Source organism: Dipodomys merriami, unplaced genomic scaffold (assembly GCF_024711535.1).
Source record: "Dipodomys merriami isolate MVZ:Mamm:240054 unplaced genomic scaffold, mDipMer1.0.p SCAF_55, whole genome shotgun sequence".
NCBI classification, from domain to species: Eukaryota; Metazoa; Chordata; class Mammalia; order Rodentia; family Heteromyidae; genus Dipodomys; species Dipodomys merriami.
Genome location: NW_027206124.1, coordinates 7,894,686 through 7,912,066, shown reverse-complemented (window position 1 = coordinate 7,912,066; position 17,381 = coordinate 7,894,686).

Genomic DNA, 17,381 nt, shown 5'->3' with positions numbered 1-17,381 from the left:
CAGGTGGACAGCGTGCATAGCGGGGGAGTGGTGTCCAGTCAGACAGGTGGACAGTGTGCATAGTGGGGGAGGGGTGTCCAGTCAGACAGGTGGACAGCATGCAGAGTGGGGGAGGGATGTCCAGTCAGACTGGTGGACAGTGTGCAGAGCAGAGGAGAAGGGTCAGAAAGGCACAAGAGGGATGAATTTAAGCAATATGCATTATTTGCCCTATGAAATACCATAATGATACTCTTTGGGTATTTAAGTAACATACATTAATATACACTAAAAAGAGGGGAAAATAGAAAACATGAGCCACAGTCCATCATCAGCCTTCCAGGCATACCAGTCAGAGCAAGAGTTGTGATCCTAGCTGTTGCAGGAAGGTCAGAGATGCAGTTCCTGGCTGGCAACCACTTCCTGGCTCAACTGGACCCATGAACGGGAGCTCAGATCCTGGCCCTGCCTACACCATGGACATAGAGGACCGGGGGGTAGGCTGGGCTTCTCTGAGTTCCTGTCCGTCAGCCGGAAGGGGGTGACTCCCCTGTCCTCAGGAGCTGTGCCACAGGCAGGGCCCCTGGGGAGCCCTTCAGCCAACAGAGAGGTCATGCTGCACATCAGCCAAGGGTGCTCTGGGCCTTGGGCCTCCTCTAGTTGAGATGTAGAAGAGAGGGGAAAGAAGGCAAGGTCCCTGCCCTGTGTGGTGCTGCCCGACCTGTGCTAGAAGCCAGGACAGAGGAGGGCTGCTGCAGTCTTAGGATACGTTGGGACTCTGAGGAAATCGGGGATCTTCTTGTTCTTTTGGTTTTTTTGTCAGTCATGGGGTCTGAACTCTGGGCCTGGGCGCTGTCCCTGAGCTCTTCAGCTCAAGGCGAGCGCTCTACCACTTCAGCCACAGCACCATTTCTGGCTTTTTTCTGCGTATGTGGTGCTGAGGAATCGAACCCAGGGCCTCATGCATGCAAGGCAAGCACTCTACCACTGAGCCACCTTCCCAGCCCCTCTTCTGGTTCTCGTTGGGCTCTTCCCACATTGTGGAGCTGGATGGCAGCTGCAGGTGTGGGACTCCAGACAGAACTCTGCTTCATCTCTCCCGCAACCCAGCCCCACCCCATGCCCTGGCCTGGACCCCACCACGGCTCCCACCTGACTTCGGGCTTTTGATTTTCCCCATGTAGGAACTCCACGGGCACCGAGTGTCATTTCAAGATACAGGTTACATCACATGGCATGACCATGCTTGGTGAGGTGTTGCTACTAATGGCGAAACTGGGAGCGGACAGGAGTGCACGGTCTGCCAAGTCCTCTCCGGTACAGGCCAGGGCCACCTAGATGCCAAGAGACCCAGGAAAGGTGCTATGCTCCCTCTGATAGGAAGTTATTGCCAGATCATGCTATTAAATCAAAATAAAAGCACAAAGAACAAAATGGTACTGGAAAAAACATTATTTTTCTGTAGAAATGGAAGAAACCAAATGAAACAATAAACCCCAAATGAACTTAAATAATCATCTATGGAAGAGGGAAGGTACAGAGAGGAGAATCAGTAGGATCCCTTGAAACACACCTTATTTTATAGATTCAATTTTGAAACTATGTGAACTTTAAATAATGTCAAGGATTGGATCCAAAAGAAAATATGAAAGCATGAAAAATTCAAAACAACCTGAAAGAAACTACATTTGAGTTTGGAGGCATACACACATAAAAAGAGAATCATTATAATTGACTTTAAATTCAATATCCTAATAGTATCTCCCCAGAGGAATATATCCTATGTACAGAAGGACTGAATTTGGAGTCTTTATTATTAGAAGCGATGAAGTTTGAAGTGATCTCATGTAAATTTCTATGATCAAACAAGTAGTAATTATACTGATGTGATTGGAGTTGAGATGTATAGAGGAGTCACAGACATAAAAGAATGACAGTACAGCGATGGAGGTGGACCAGTAGTCTGGAGCAATCTGAAAGCATCAGTGTAAAGCAAGGATTTGTTTCTCTTTTACAAATATGTATCTGTCCTCGTTTGCTCCCATAAAAATTGCCCAGTAAAGGAGGTCAAATACTGTCAACATCGAATATCTGAAGGTATGATAATGGAACAAGGAAACCAGTAGGAATGCTGATGTTTGGAGGGAGGGAAAGAGACAGGAGTGTGAGGGAAGAGGGGAGATGGACTGGAATGCAGGGTGAGCACTCCTGTAGAATGAATGTAAGCCAATAAAAAATATGTCCAGTTTAGCCTGGCACCAGTGGCTCACACCTGTCATCCTAGCTACTCAGGGGGCTGAGATCTGAGGATCTCAGTTCAAAGCCAGCTCTGGCAGGAAACATCCATGAGACTTTTATCTCCAATAAATCACTCAGAAAACCATAAGTGGCGCTATGGCTCAAGTGGTAGAGCACTAGCCTTGAGCTGAAGAGCTGAGGGACAGCGCCCAGGCCCAGAGTTCAAGCCCCACGACCGACAAAAAAAAAAAAAAGTTCAGTTTAAAAAAAAAAAAACATTGATGGTCCAGAAAAGAGAATATTCTGGCAATCGGGTTCTATTTTCTAAACACGGTCTTCTATTTAAACAATCGTGGGTTTCTAGAAAAATGGCTGACCTGGCTTCTCTTGCAGCCATATAAGTCAAAGCTGAGGGATTGGCTCCATCCCAAAGCGAGAAAACCACCCACATTTCCTGTGTGTGGGGTGAAGGAGACGGACTGAGTGTCTAAAGGCAAATGCGTGGGACGGACCGATGGACACCAGCACTGCCGGAGACCTCATGCACGCGACAGCCACAGTTGGCACTGGTGGTGTCAGACCTCCAGCTCTCTCGAAAACTGAAGAGAAGGGGAGGGTGGCCCGGCGTCCTTGGGGTTACCAAAGGCTAATGGAGAAATTCCCCATGCCGAAATATCACACTAAGGAATTGAGAAAGAATATTCAGATGACAAAGCTCTCTTTTCCAATTGCCAAGTGAGCCGGAGGGCCTATGTCTATCCTGAGCACTGGTGATGGAAGGTAGGCGCTGGTATGGCAAGTCACGAGGCTGGGGGTGTCCCACCCAACTTCAGAGGCGTCCCCCGCCCCCCGCTTCCCATCCTCCTGACAGGAGAGAAAGATCTGCAGAACTAAGGTCTCAGGATCTGACCTCCATGCACTGTATAAGAAGCATTTTGCAGGACACTCCAACAAAAAGCCAACTGGACTGATTCCTGCCATCAGAAATGGCAGGGGTAAAAATGGGTCCTGAAAAAGGGAGGAGTGTCTGTCACAGAAGAAATGCCACAAGAGACAGCCACAAAAGGCCAGTGTCACCCGACCTTGTTTCCAGTGAACAGAACACAAAGTGGCACTTGTGACACACATGAGGACGTTCGGATATGGCCAACATGCTCGGTCAGCCGCCCACAGCCATTCTCTCAGCAAACGGCAGAGGAGGGACCGCAGGCTGGGACACCGAAGCCCTTGTTTACAAACCACAATGGCTTTCTCTGAGGGATAGTGTGGATGTAACGGGAACAGAGACACCAGGAAGGCTGGCCTGTGGGTGGGAGAATGGTGATGGTGGAGCACTCTACCTGAGCTGGTTTGACCCCTGGGCTGCTGCTGGTGCCATCAGCCCCTGTCCCCAGAACCCAGCCACGGGGCCCATCGGAGACTTGGAGAGTGACGGTCAGACCCTGCCACAAACACGGAGGCCATGCAGCGCTGGCCGGCTTCCCCCTGGAAGGAGAATAATCATCGTAATGAGAATGGAAACACAGACCTCATTTCCATGGCTAATTAAAATGACCAGCGGGCATTTTCTGGTTTCTTGTAAAGAATTCACTTTTCTCCAAGTCTGCCTAGCATATCCCAAGCCGGGGTGCTGTGTGGAGCAGACACACAGAGCGGAGAGAGAGACAGACAGACAGAGAGAGAGAGGGAGAGGGAGAGAGAGAGAGAGAGAGGGAGGGAGAAGAAGAGAGAGAGAGAGACAGAGAGAAAGAGAGGGAGAAGAAGAGAGAGAGGGAGAGAGAGAGAGACAGAGAGAAAGAGAGAGAGAGAGGGAAAGGAAGAGGGAGAGGGAGAGAGAGAGGGAGAGAGAGAGAGAAAGAGGAGAATGAGGACAGGGGAGGAAATCATGTCACCTCCAAAGCACGGCTCACCGACTTGTATCTGGAACATTCTGGAGGTGGAGGTGTGGCTCTCAGGAGCTTCTTTGGGACTCCCACCAGGGGATGAGTTGTGTGCGGGGTGCCTTGCAGGGGCGGAGAGACTGTGGGACCCGGACCGGGACGGCTGAGCGTGCCCGCTGGCCTGGGCCTCTCCCCTGTGTGCTTAGGGGCTCCTTGCGAGGTGAAGACCTGCGTGAGGGACGGGGGTGGTCTCAGGCAGAGGCTGACCTCCTCCATGTCCTCTCAGCTGCAAAACAGACTCTGCAAGGCCCTGCCCCAGAGCATGGGCCCGGCTGTGAGGATGGCCTGTCCCGGATGGCCTGTGAGCCCGGCCAGTCTGAGAGGAGGCCGCGGTGCCTCACTCACCAGCAGGCTGCGGCCGTGCGATGGGGACCCGAGTCGGGGGAGAAACCTCCCTAACACCACCTAAGTAAAATAACAAGATCTGGTGGTACTCTCTCGGAAGGACGTGAGGTGAGGGACATGCCTGATCTTCCTTCCAGAAGCAGACACAGGCTCGTCTTTGCCCACGGCGTGCGGGGACCGTGCGGTCGGCGTGCGGGCAGAATCCAGCGTGACAATCACCACGTCTCTCGGAGGCCAGGGGGACACCCACTCCACGTGATGCTGATTTTTAACGGGAAGACACACAAAGCACATCGAAATGGATGGCAGACAGAGCCTGACCAGGAGCCCCGAAAACCCGCCGTCCACGGGCTGCACTGGGGGCAGGCCCGGCTCTCTGGGACAGCAAGGTAAACGGGTTGTTTAGATTTCACTCCATAAAAAAAAGAAGAAGAAAGTGTGAGTGTTAATCTGCGAAGAGAGAAGAGACACGTACCTACTTGTTAGCGACAATTGCTTCCAGGAATGGGTAAAGGGAAGGGTGTGAATTTCCCGCACATTATTTTTTTCTTTTTTGCAATTAACACAACAACCTGGAACAAAACATCTGCTAAGGTGTGTGCTAAGGTAAACACGGTGTGCGGCTCTGGGTGTGAATGCTCTGCCTTCACGCTGCACGTGGGCAGCGCCAGGCCCTGTGTGGGTTTCCAGGCTCCCCGTCTGCTGGGCAGCAGGAGGCCCTGGTGCCACGGTTCGGCCCCAGGAGGGATGTGTGTCACCATCCCACTTTAGAGAGGAGAATGGAGGGGCGCGTGGCCCACATCGTCATCGCCCCTCTCAGTTTCTGTGGGGTAGGTCGCTCTGAGCCTCACCGGGCCACCCAGACGGGGCTGGCCTGGACCACAGCAGGCCCCAGCCCTTGTGGGTGCTGAGATCCTGGGACGTGTTCCCCGCAGAAGTCTTCTACCTAGTTCCAGATAGCCCAGTACTTGAGATGAAGCAGTGATGAGACGCGCGTACTCAGTGCAGCGCAGGATGTGCTGGGCTCAGGGTGGCAGCGTCAACGTCAATGTGGCTGTCTGATTTGGCAGTGCCGGTTCCCATCTAGACCCACCACCAAGGAGAGGGCACCCCTTTACACCCCCCCAGACCCCACCCTATGCGAGTCTTAGGCACACCTCATGTGGGGGTCAAGGGAAGCGTTTCAAGGCTAAATTATAAAGAGAGCAGAGCCTGGGTCCACCGGGCTCAGCCACCGCCAGGGACGGCTTCTAGGTGCCCCCCCTGCCCCTCCACCCCCATCCCCGGCCTCAGCTTTCCTGCCTGTGGAGAGAGGGCTTGGACGGTGGCTCACTGCAGCTCCCTCTGCCAGCGTGGAATCCCCGGGGCCCCGACAGATGGCTCCCAGACCCTGCCTGTCACTGCCAGCGTCCGAGCCTCTGCCCGAGGAGGCAGCTGGCGCTGTGGTTAGCAGCTCCTGTCAGAAACGCTGGGCTTCAGTTCAGCCAGAAGTCAGCACATCTGCTGCTTCTGCCCTAGGCTCTCTGCTGCCTGCTGGGGCGAGGGGAGGACCTCTCTGCCCTGTCCCAGAGGACCTCTCTGCCCTGCTCTGCACAGGCGTCCAGAGGGGACAGACAGCAGCTCCCACTCACCCGTCATCTGCCATTTTCTCGAGAACGCCAGGCTTCGTGTTCCCAGTGTGCCTGTGTGCTGGTCATTCCTCCCTCGGGGCCAGTGCCGGCTTGAAGAGTGCCACTTGGTGTGGCTGTGATGCTGTGATCATTGGGCCCTCCCAGGGCCACTCCCTGGTCTGAGTCTGGTGCTCAAAGGGCAGCTGCAGCCTTTCTAATGACCCCAAGCCAGAGCGGGGGCCGGCCCAGCCCATGGTCCGCATGGCGGGAGTGCCAGCCTGACTTGCATGCTTGCAATTTGGTGTTTTTAACCAGCAGGTGAATCCGACCTGACTCTCCACCTTTCTGATCCCTGTCTTGTTCTTGGCAGTCCATTGTCCCGGCTTGTCAAGAGGCCCTTTGTGTCCAGGGTATTTCTTCCACTACATTAGCCACCCCTCGAGCTTTGATCTGCAAATTTGACAAGCAGGCCCGTGAGGCCTTTATCCAAGTCACTGATAGAAACATTGGACGGGGACGGCGGGGGCAGGTCACGGCGTGCCGTGCCGCCAGAGACCTCTGTCTGCCTCGACATTGATCCATTAATCAATACGCACGGTGTCGCCGTGCGGGCAGCTCAGCCCTACCTCAGGGCAGAGGCCTCCATCCAGCCTTCTCCCAGCACTGTGGCAGACGGGGACGTGGCAAAGCCTCCTCTTCAGGCTGGCCTGGCCAGGGACCCCAAAAATGAGTCTTCCTAGAGGGCCTCCCACTGCACTGGGCCCTCCATGCTGCCAGCCACACATCCTGTCCTCATCAACACCATCTTGTCCACCCTGAGCTCAGGGCCTGCCTCGCCCTTCTCAGCTTGCTGTGAGGCCGGCTCCCTGGATTCTGCACTCTCATCCGTGTCACGGGTACAGAACAAGGAATCTGTGCTCTCATACTCAGTGTGGTTCCCAGGGATGGCCCTGCCATCTTCCCAGCCCCACACACCTGCTCCTCCAGAGTGTGGTCTCCGCACGGGTATCCAGGAAGTAAGCGCAGCAGGACGAGTTCGTATTAGGGAATGGCCCAGGCAAGAACTCGCAGCCACCTGCTAGCCACACCTTGCGGCACCCGCCGTGGGGCAGCTGGAGGTGGGTCTGGCTCCCCGGGACCGAAGTGTGGAGAGCAGGTGCCCCCTCCCAGCCAGAGAGGAGGACAATGACAGCAGGGGCCCCGGTGCCTGGACCACACGCAGTGGCCAGAAAGCCGAAAGAAGTTGGGCATCTCCTGCAGCCTCTGCCTGCCCGCCCCGGGCCACCACCTGCCGCGGTGCAACCCGCTCCTGGGGATGCGCGGGCCATGGTGACCTCTGCTTCCAGATCGCGTCCTCTGACAGTCAGCCCCGCCCCATGGAGGCTCTCGTGTCCTGCTGCCCCTTCTCCGTTGGGTTTTGCTTCTCAAGTCTAAGGTTGGTGTCTGGTCATTGTCTCCAGCAGAATCTGGCGTGGCCGGAGTCCATCTGGCTGGTCTTTGGAGGAGGGCCAGGTCTCATGGATGCCCCTCCAGCCTCTGGACCTGGCTGGCCACCTGCCTGGACTCACCATTGGAGCTCCCCAGTCCCTGTGGAAAACCATGCCACCCCAGGCCCCGCATGCCATCTGTACGTCTTCCTTCCTGCCCCTTCCCCCTCTCCTGCCCAGGACACAGGGCCAATGGCCAGTGTCTGCGCATTCCCGCCGCCAGTCCAGTCCAGCCTCAGGCTGGAAGACGCATGTCTCCGCTCTGTTAGATTCTGCACTCTGCTTTTGTAGTGATCCCACTGGGAAAATCTTCCACCATGCATGTCCCGTGCAGGGGCCTACAGGATGACAGCCAAAGGTGGAATTAGAAGCTCTCCTTGCCCTGCAGTGCAAGGGCGCCTCTGAAAAACCTTCTCGGTAAACGAAGGCGTGAGAGCGCTGGGAAGATCCAGCAAAGCGAGCTCCTTCAGAGCGAGCTCTGTACAGGAAGCAGCAATCTGAGTTGGAAAAGCAGATCCGTTCCTTCAGGAAAAGGACTGTGATTCGGTGACAGCAATGACAGGGTTGTAAACTGCCTGCCAGAGCTTGGAGATGAACTCCTGGGGGTCTACAGAGCCCCTGGACAACAGCAGGAGAGGCACTGGGTGCAGAAAACTTTCCCCCATCTCTCAGACCACCTCTACACTAGCCAAGGATAGACTTAGGTGGCCACAGAACACAGAAAACTGAGGTTGCAGGGATAGCTCAGCGAAGTCACCAGACACGCACGCAGCAGGGACAATGGCCCTGGAGGGGAAGGGGAAGTCTGGTTACCAGAGTTCTCCCGTCAAGTCCTGTTTTCAGCAGAGCAGTGAGGCAGCACACAGGCAGTGGGGAAAAGCGGCTACACTGAGTGGGAAGCAACAGTCAGTGGCCACTGTGCTTCCGGAGACCAGACCCTGGGCGGCTGGACAGACTGCACGCCAGCCATCATCAGCCAGCCAGACACAGGCATCGTGAGATAAGACAGACGAGACCAGTTTTTTATGAATGCGGGTACAAATATCCTCAGTGAAATACCAGATCCCCCAACCTGCAACATTAAAAAAAGATTACGTGCCATACCCAAGTGGGATTTTAATGTTGGTTAAGCATCTGAAAATCAATCAGTGCAATGTACCGTACCAACAGAAGAAAGAGCAAACCAGCACGACATCTCACAGAGAAGAAAAAGCGTTTGACAACTCAGCACACTGTCATGACAAAAGCAAGCGAGACACAATGGGAGGAAAACTCATCTCAAGAGAAGCTGTCTATGAAAGCCCACATCCAGCACCGCACTGAGAGACTGTAACGCCAGTGGCGTTGCCTCTTACCGCGTGTAACTGACACTCCTCCCGGGCCCCTCAGAAGACAAGTAGCCAAGAAATACCAAATTTTGAATATCCAGATTGGAATGGACAACGGCAAAATTACCTCTTCTCACAGAAACCATGATGTGTCATATAGAAAATCCTGAAAACCCACGAATACAACCATTGACATAAATGAGTTCAGTAAGGTTACATAGTACATGATAAATATACAAAAGTCAAACATACAAAGATGTTGTATAATTGCAATGATCAACCTAAAATCAAAATAGGAGAAACAAATGTATTTTCAACAACGTTGAGAAGAATAAAGTAATTATGAATGGGTTTTAACGAGGAAGAACAAAACTTGCACACTGAAAATCACAAAAGTTGTTGGGAAAAAATAAAAGCATTAGATAATATTTTACGAATCTTGTGCTTGTGCATCAGAAGGCCTGATCTTATCAGCAAAGCAGGTTCCTCAGGGGCCTTTTGCTATGTTTATATATAGCTATATATATATATATATATATATATATATATATATATATATATATATTTCTAAAATTCATTTAATATACAAGGAAGTCCAGAAAAGTCTTAAGCATTAAAGGAAAGAATCAATCCATAAAACTCAAATACTTCAAGTTCCAGATTTACCATAAAGCTACAGTAATCAATGCCGTGCAGTGCATCACAAGGATGGACAAGGGAACCATAGTTATCTAGAATGGCTCCCTTGTTACAACGGGTTCCATAGTTATCTAGAAAACAACTCAGTAGCTAGGAGATCAACTGCTTCCCAGCAAGTGTGTTCGGCCATTGGTGTGAACTCCAGTGAGGAGTCTAAAGGATGGCGGTAGATTCCCTTCCTCACACCATACACAAGTGTGTGTTCAGAGTAGATGCTAGACCTCTGTTCCTGGGAAAACCTGACCCTGCAGTTATTCTGGTCAGATCATCGCCTCTTACAAGGTCTAAAGCCATTAGAGGAAGATGTGGGAGCAAGAATGTGTGGTGGTCTTGGCTTGGACAATGACTTTCTAGCTATCACATCCATTTGGATTTCATTAAAATTAGAAATGTTTGTAGTTCAAAGTCTATCATGTAAAGAAAAAAACGAGAAAAATATGCAATGAGAAAAATAGTTTCAAATTGTCTATCTGAGAGGATATTTGTAGTCAGAATATGAAACAACTCACATCTGAAAAATATAAAATCTAAATAGATTGAACCTGAGAAAAACAATTGTATGGGTATTTCTGCACAAAATAAGAGTATCCAATCTGTGCATGAAAATATGCAAACATTATTAGTCATTTCATAGAAAAATAAAAGCCAGCCCCAAGCCAGATACCATTTTGCACATGCAGAGCCAGCTAAGTTTTAGAAACAACAGGTAAATAGTAAGTGTTGACAGGAACATGAAAATATGACGATTCTTGTACATGGCGGTGGGATTCTATGATGATGAGGTCACTTTAAGAGAGTTTGGTGATTTCTTAAAATATTGCACAGGAAGTCACGATGTGACTGTATAATTCTACTCCTGGTAAACACGACGGTATCATAAAAACGTGTATGCACATACAGACTTTATGTGGAAATTCATGTCAGTATTATTCACAATAGCCAAAGGGCAGAAACAACCAAATGTCTATTAATTGGATTATAGATTTTTTTAATGTGGTGTATTTATACAACTCTGTTTTTGTTTCAACCACAATAGAGGAAATGAGCACTGATGTGCTATCACATGACTGATCCCTAAATACTTTATTCTAACTTAAAGGGGCGTGCTATAAAACACCACAGGTTAGGGGATTCCATTTACCCATGGCAGGCTTAGAACTTCAAATTTATGGAGTCAGAAAGTAGATTAGGGCTTCCCAGACAACAAGAAGAAAGAAGAGGCTGCCAAAGGAAATGGAATTTTTTCCCCAGATTGATGGAAATGTCTCAAATTATGTAGTGTTGATGGTGAGCAACTCTGAATCTGCTCAAAACCACCGAGTTGTGCACTTGAAATGAGTGACTTTTATGGTGCATGAATTATAACTGAATTATACTGTAAATTGCATTATACAAATGAGATTAGATCTTCATCAGGATAGAACTGTGTAAATGAAATGTTGCATCCGTGAGGCGGAACCTTGAAAAGGTTGTCATGAACTCCACAGGGCTGTGCGGGTTCTTCCTGCGTGGCCGCCTCCGGGCTTCCTAGGTCCTGACAAGCCAGGCAGAGCCAAACGCAAGCCAGCCCCTGACTGCCAGCTCCTAGTTGTGTGAGGTTCACGCAGTACCGTGCAGGCCGCCGTGGGTGTCTGGGAGTGCAGCCGCACAGTTCGCATCTTTGCAGGCATCACTGAAGGCTGGTGGGTGTGCCTTTAAATTGTGGCCTAAACAACGTTGGAAAGGATTTCAGACCGTGTTGTGTATTAATCGTGCTTCTATAGAGAAGAACAGTGTGTGTGAACATGGGTGCATTTGTGTGCACATGTGTACAGTACTAGAGTAAGGTGAGAAGGAATTAAGACCAGCCGAGCCCATCAGAGCAGTGCAGATCTGAGAGATCTGAGAGGTGGCTTCGGCCTAAAGCCGACGTGTTCAAGACCCAGCAAGACCTGACATTTCCATCCCAACCAGTAGACAGGGAGAGAAGGATCTTCCTGACGGAAGCCAGGTGGGCAGGGGGAAGTCCTTGCCCAGGGACGCCCAGACTTTTGCTTCACTTGATGGGGACAGAATTCAGGAAAACCCTGTGCTTTGTATAGGCTGCAGGCTCAGATATCAACCTCGTCCAGAAACTCCCTTGAGACAGCAAGAAGGAGGTTGGATCAAAACCCTGGGCGCCCTTTGGTTTACCAAGGTGACATAGAACCGATGTGCCGTGCGGCGGGGCTGGCCAGCGCATCTAGGCAATGAGCCTGGCAGCGGCCACCCTGGACCTCCTCGGCTGTCCACACAGGATCCAGCTCCTCAAACAAGGGGCTCAGACCAGAGATTCCTAGAAGCCATGCAGGTCTTTCCTCTGCCCTCTACTGGATGACCTGTCAATCATCCTGCCTGACCTGTCCATGTCTCTACTCCAAAGGTTACACATTGAGCCCACTGTAGTTTGACAGACTAATCTGGATGGGTGAGAAAAGGCAGCTTTCAACCCCTACGTTAATATTGAGTTTGCTTTCTCAGAGATTGACATGTTTGGTAACATATTCATTGGTATCCTTTTATATTTATTTACATCCATTCAGATCTCTTCTCTCCCAGTATGCAAGTGCCGTGATAATTCCTCATCCCCAATTCACATACTATCACATTTCCTCTACCTGGTGTAGGTATCATCTGATTGCCACCTAGTAATTTCTTTAAGCAAATACAACAAACCAAGTTATGTGTAGATGCTCTCTCTATCTACCAAACACACCAACAGCTCTTCTGTGATTGAGTTCTGGCTTTTTGTTGTAATCCATGCACGTTAATGCCAGTTCAAATTCCAGTTCCAGCAACTTCCAGAAACTTTGCTTTGTCTGTCATCTCCAGGTCTCGTTCTCTTCTGGCCCATCCTGTTCTGTTTCTTAAATCCAAGAGTACCCGCTGCTTGGGCATTCCTAACTCTGCATTAACAAATGCTGAGGAAGTTCTGTGAACGGGGCAGGAAGATGGGACCATGGACCGCAGCACAGGCTTGGAGCTCTCTGGATCTCCCTTCCCGGGTCCACACTGAGCTCTACTCCGTCTACACCTTCCCCCCTCCTGCTACTCAGAAAGACTGGTTCCCAGCCTTCTATCCCTTCCCGCACAGCTCAGTCTAGCCACGTCCCAGCAGAGGAAAAGGCCTTTGTAGACAATGATCTGCGTCAGTAGGCTTTACTTGGGCTTTCTCTCGATACACTTTTATCCACTTCCGTATCTCCCCACTTATTCACAGTGGATGCATGCCATAATAAGCAATGGCAAAATTATTCATTATTATCTCTCCTGTGCAATGTTTTGGGAAGAAAATGTCCAAGGAGGGAGGCCACGCTCCAGCTGGTGGTCATGGCTGGACCTCTGTCTGTCTAGCCATAGCTTTCTCCCCACACCAGGCACTTCCTGCTTTCTTCTGGGTCCTGTGAAGAGGAGCAGGTCAATACTTCCTCTAGATCGTTGGCCTTGATCTCCCCTGTTTCCCTAGCTGGTTTGCTTCTCTGTTGGGTTGGAGTGTCCTCATCTGGTTTGCTCTGCTCATGTGTAACACTGTTGTTGGGTTTGAGTCCACACACGCTGTGTGGTTTGGGTCTATATAAGCTGTGTGCTAGTGGCATTCGGGGCTGCTGGTCTTTGAGGCAAGAGTCCACCTGCCATCCTCCGGCTCTCCAGTAAAGACTCATCATTTGGCCTTTCAAGTGGCTTCTCTGTTTCTTGTGACTGAGCTTCCTTACACCACTGGCACAGGCTGCGGTTCCCTAGCTGCCCACTCTCAAGAAATGCAAATGTCCACGACCCTCCCAGAAGGCTGCCCTGTGCCTGGTCCTCCCTGAGGACTGCCGTGCTCATCATGTCCGTCTCCAGGGCTCATCTTTACCCCCAGCCACCAGTCTCGGTGTAGCATCTTAGGCAGACACCTTAACGCTAACCTCCTTTCCCCTTCTCCTCTCCCATCCTGTTTCTGCTGTGTTTCTCCCAAGCCTTCAGGCAACCCCTTCACGGTCACTTCCACCCCAAGCCCCACACAGCCCCACGCTTCGTCCAGCCACACGTCCTTCCTGCCCTGCCTCGTCTGCCCTGGAGCCTGTGGCCAAATCCATCCACGTACGGCCAGGTCTGCCTCTCGCCACTTCTGCAAACGCCCGGTTGTGCGTCAATCTTCAGGAGCCTTCAGAGGTTCTGAGAGGGCCTCCCTCCATGCCCCATCAGTACCAACCCTCAATACCTGCCCTCAGTACTAGCACACAGTACCTCCCCTCAGTACCCCCATCAGTACCAGCATACAGTACCTGCCCTTGCACTTTGGCACCCCGCGTCTGTGACTTGGTCAGTCGGTCCAGCCGGCCCCTCGCTCATCCTCTGGCTCTCAAAAGACTTCTGGGAACTGCGTGGGTTCATAGTAAATGCCGTTCGATGAAAAGGATTCCATAATTTATGACCAAAGATAGAGAATAATTGCCAATGAGAGTTACATACTAATAATGCAAATAGCTCCAAGTTCAGCCTGGAGTTTTTCTCTTGACCTGATTCTCAACAAGGGGAACATAAAATCAAAGGTCAGCCTCTTTAGCAGGATGGCAGTGAACTGCGAAGCTTCAATTGGCAGCCAGGGAGGGCAGATTATCTGGATTGGACGTGTTAGAGATGAGTTTTTCTTGGGGCTTCCACCCACCCCGCAGCCCCGGGCTGAGGGGGTTGGAGCAGAGCCACAGTCCCTTTGATCGTTAGACCCTGTTTCTTACCTTTCCCAGAGTTCAGCGCACAGGAGAGGCTCCTTGTAGAAGTTTAGCTCTGTGTCTGAACGCGGCCTTTCCCGCTGGATGAGAACCAGGGCCTCTTCTCAGTTGTGGAACTTAGAAACCCATAGAGCACCTGTCCAGAAGCTGCAGTCATTATCCACATGATTACAGAGCCACATCCTACCCTTTTACATCTTCCAGAAGCTTCTCAAGGGAGGCCAAGTATCTAACTCAGGCACTTTCTGAACAGACAAGAAAGGGATTGGTGGACGGGCCGGTAAATGCTTCCTCTTCTAAGTAATAGCTATGTTTTCATACTCATTGCCCAAACACCAGTCTGAGGCAGCCTTCCTCCTGCTGGCACTGGGGAGTCTGTAGTCTGGCTTGCTTCTAAGTGTCTCTTTACTACCTTACATGCTCCAGACCCACACCGATGACAACCAGTGACAACCAATGACAATCTGTGCAACACACAGAGTCAGGAGTGAGCAATGATTAGGAAGGGGGAGGAGGGCAGAGAGGAGAGAAAGGATAGAGGAGGGAAGGAAGGAAGGAAGGAAGGAAGGAAGGAAGGAAGGAAGGAAGGAAGGAAGGAAGGGAGGGAAGGAGGGAAGCAAAAGGGAGAAGTAAGACAGAAGGAGGGATGGGTAAAGTAAGGAGAGAAAAAAGAAAGGAAGAAAAGAATGAAGATAGGAAGGAAAGGAAAGGGGAGGAAGGTAAGGAAGAAGAGAGGGGGTAGAGGGAGAAAGGGAAAGAGGGAGAGATAGAGGAAGAGAGGAAGAAAGAAGGTAGGGAAAGAAGGAATGAAAGGAGGAGTGGAAGGAAGAGGGGAGGAGAGGAGGAAAGGAAAGCTTCTCTTCCCTTCCTAACGAGGATTTCATGTGGATCTCATAATGTCATGGAAAGGTCTGGTTCTCAGCTTCATTTCTCCAGTTGCTTCCAGGAGGGTCTGGTGCCCATGCCTTGCTGAGGGGTGGGGAGGGCACTTAGACCAGAGTCTGGGCTGAGTGGTTAGTTAGTGTCGTAGGCAGTTTCCTAGGCAAAAGACTATCAGGTACCTTGCTGAGTGAGTAAAAGAACCACAAAGCCCCAGAACCACCACCTCCCCTGCTCACCCCCTTCCCTGGACAGCACGCTTTTCTCAGAAGAACAACGGGCCCCAGGTCCACACCATCTCTGGGAGCCAAGAGCTGTGTGTGCTGGAGGGGGGGGGCGTTCAAGGACCAGGGAGGCCGAGCCATTCTCTGCCTCCCACGCCATCTGGGAAGGCCTGTCTCTTTATCATAGAGAATCGATATTTGTACAGTTGGTAGACTGTAAAATTTTATAGTGGTGAAGTGACACGTTTTCCTAACTGGCCCCCAAAGAGGCATAAAAGCCAACAGTGGACGTAACGTGGTGATTCAAGGCAAAGGGTGGCGAAGCGGGCATGCTGAGCGGACACAGGCTTCCACCACCATGTCCGGCTGGCCCTCCATGGCTCTGGGGGGCAGCGCGGGGCTCTGCCCCCCTTCCCGGACAAGCCGGTGCCGCTCAGGGGACGGAGCTGGAGCGGACGCGGGGCATCTGTCACCAGGGTCCGTGCATTCAGACACAGTTGTACGCTCCATCTCCTGGCGCAGTACTGGAGTCAGCCATGTCCCGGGGAGGATCTCTCTGAGAATCAAAATGGTGTAGTCTGATCGCTCCGATGTCCCCATCACAGGAATTTCTGCGCAGGTACCATGGCCTGTCACTTTTCTTTATAGTGTTTCTCTTTGGTAAGTTGTTCTATGCTATTTTTATTATGATCTTTAAGTAGTTGTACAATGGAGTTGCCATTTAGCAAAGCAGATATGAACACAATGCAACATTCTTACCCACCGTCCTCCTACCTACCCCTTTCCATCACCCTTCTTAATTTCTAGGACATATATTGAATTCTTGACTGCTTGTTGGCTAGCTTGTTAAGTTGTAAAATTTCCTCTTTACTCTTTTTATAATTTGATTTTTACTATGCTCTAGGAAAATACAAATGATGAGATGATATTCCCAAAGCGTAAGAGAGATGGCTTCAGATTTAAAAAATGGAAGGAAGTTTTATCTACACAGATACTCATTCAAATGATTTGTTGAAAAGGAATAAACATTAATTTTTAAAATAGGAAGAAAGACAAAATGAAGCGGACCACCATAAATAAAGTGTGATGATTAGAGATGCTCAAATAAATTGATGAGAAAAATAAATGCAGCAAACTAATCTCACCAATGAAATAACTAAAAGATCACAAGTTAGCTGAAGAGAAAAATTCTATAGTTACGTTATTTATAATAATGAACCTAAAATATGATATTACAAGGACTAGAAATGAAGGGGAAAATGTCACCGTAAACATTAACCAGAGACCCCAGCAATATTAATGTGTAATGAAAAACAAACTATAATAGAGAAAAAAAAGCTGCCCTTCTTATGTAATTGTAGAAAGGTTTATTTCACCAAGAAAACTCATGAGTTATCTGAATAGATGCAGGAAAAAGCTTAGCATTGACACCTGTGGAAGAAAAGAACAGAGACAAGAGAAGAAAAGGAAAACAAATCAGAATAAACTTTCTCCATACAACTGATCATGGAAAGGAACTTCTCTCAGAGTCTGGAACAGAGCACGGAGCAAGCAACAGGCGGAAGCTTCCAGGGCAACTCACACTTAAACTGGGACGGAGGCTGGCAGCCAGGCCTCAGTCAGCCTTGTGACAAGGCCAGAGTCCCTGCGGCACAGCACCCAAACTGTAAAATCCATGCACAATTTACAGAAGGTGTAACGCTGTTACTCCAGATGACATGGCTGGATATTGAGGAACGAATAAGGTAGCATTTTACAGATGTTGGGTCTATGATAAATAATACAATTCAGTATGTGTTTGCATGTCAGGAACAACAAAAGCATAAAATAAGATTAAGGACATTTGTAGAAATTGATTAAATTGAAGCTGGGTGCAGGTGTTTCACACCTGTAATCCTAGATACCCAGGGGGCTAATAT